This window comes from Notolepis coatsorum, assembly GCF_963971535.1.
Source record: "Notolepis coatsorum genome assembly, contig: SCAFFOLD_328, whole genome shotgun sequence".
In the NCBI taxonomy this organism is placed as follows: domain Eukaryota; kingdom Metazoa; phylum Chordata; class Actinopteri; order Aulopiformes; family Paralepididae; genus Notolepis; species Notolepis coatsorum.
Window position 1 is genome coordinate 150,679 of NW_028174393.1, and position 1,822 is coordinate 152,500.

Sequence of the window (1,822 nt, forward strand, 5' to 3'; positions counted from 1 at the left end):
GCAACTTCACCTTCACTGCACCTTCACCTTCACTGCACCTTCACCTTCACTGCACCTTCACTGCACCTTCACCTTCACTGCACCCTCACTGCACCTGCACTGCACATTCACTGCACCTTGACTGCACCTTCACTGCACCTTCACTGCACCTTCACTGCACATTCACTGCACCTTCACTTCACCTCCACTTCACTGCACCTTCACTGCACCTTCACTGCACATTCACTGCACCTTCACTGCACCTCCACTTCACTGCACCTTTACTGCACCTTCACTGCACTTTCACCTTCACCTTCACTGCACCTTCACTGCACATTCACTGCACCTTCACTGCAAGTTCACTGCAACTTCACCTTCACTGCACCTTCACCTTCACTGCACCTTCACCTTCACTGCACCTTCACTGCACCTTCACTGCACCTTCACCTTCACTGCACCTTCACTGCACCTTCACCTTCACTGCACCTTCACTGCACCTTCACTGCACCTTCACCTTCACTGCACCTTCACTGCACCTTCACTGCACCTTCACATTCACTGCACATTCACTGCAACGTCACTTCACTGCACCTTCACTGCACCTTCACTGCCCATTCACTGCACCTTCACTACACCTTCACTGCACCTTCACTGCACCTTCACTGCACATTCACTGCACCTTCACTGCACCTTCACTTCACTGCACCTTCACTGCACATTCACTGCACATTCACTGCAACTTCACTTCACTGCACCTTCACTGCACCTTCACTGCCCATTCACTGCACCTTCACTGCACCTTCACTACACCTTCACTGCACCTTCACTGCACCTTCACTGCACATTCACTGCCCATTCACTGCACCTTCACTGCACCTTCACTGCACCTTAACTGCACCTTCATACCTGCGTCTCCTTTTCACACCATAACGTTTCTCATGACACTGACATGCTATCCTGTAGAGCAGTGGTTCCCAACCTTTTTTGAGTGCTGTACCCCCAAAGCATTTCAAGCCAACCTAAAGTACCCCCTACTACTCAATCAATCGTGATCCCCAAGATATATAATTAATAGTCTATATATTGTGGCAGACCGGCTGTGTGTGTGTGTGTGTGTGTGTGTGTGTGTGTGTGTGTGTGTGTGTGTGTGTGTGTGTGTGTGTGTGTGTGTGTGTGTGTGTGTGTGTGTGTGTGTGTGTGTGTGTGTGTGTGTGTGTGTGTGTGTGTGTGTGTGTGTGTGTGTGTGTGTGTGTGTGTGTGTGTGTGTGTGTGAGAGAGAGTGAGTGGATGACCTGGATAAAGTCACATGGTCACACAGGTTGGCAGTTTATTGAAGTAAAGTTTTAGTTCTGAGGTCTGACATCATCACCTCATTCATTGTAACATTAAGTTAACAAAGCACTAAGATAATATAAGATAAGATAAGATGAGATGAGATACGATGCGATATGATACAATCAGATGAAATATTCCTTTATTGATCCCCTTGGGTAAATGTGGGTGTCATAGCAGCATGGGGGGGGGGGGTATAGGTATGGGCAGGGTAATAGCAGAAAGACATAAATATAGGCAATAGAATTAGATCTGAATATAAAAAGATGTAAATGGGATGGTTGCATGCTATTATTCAAAAGCACGTCGCCACAGAGGAAACACATTGGCTGCGGTCGTTCTGTAGTTGTGACAGTAAATCCAGAGAGCACATAATGTTCACCAAACTGAACATTCTTCACCTTCTCCTTTTTCTGTTTCTTCTGAACGGGTTCTCCTGATTCAGCAGTATCACCTGTGCTGTTGTTGCTGGATGAACCAGCTCGACTCATATTGATCCATAATATTAACA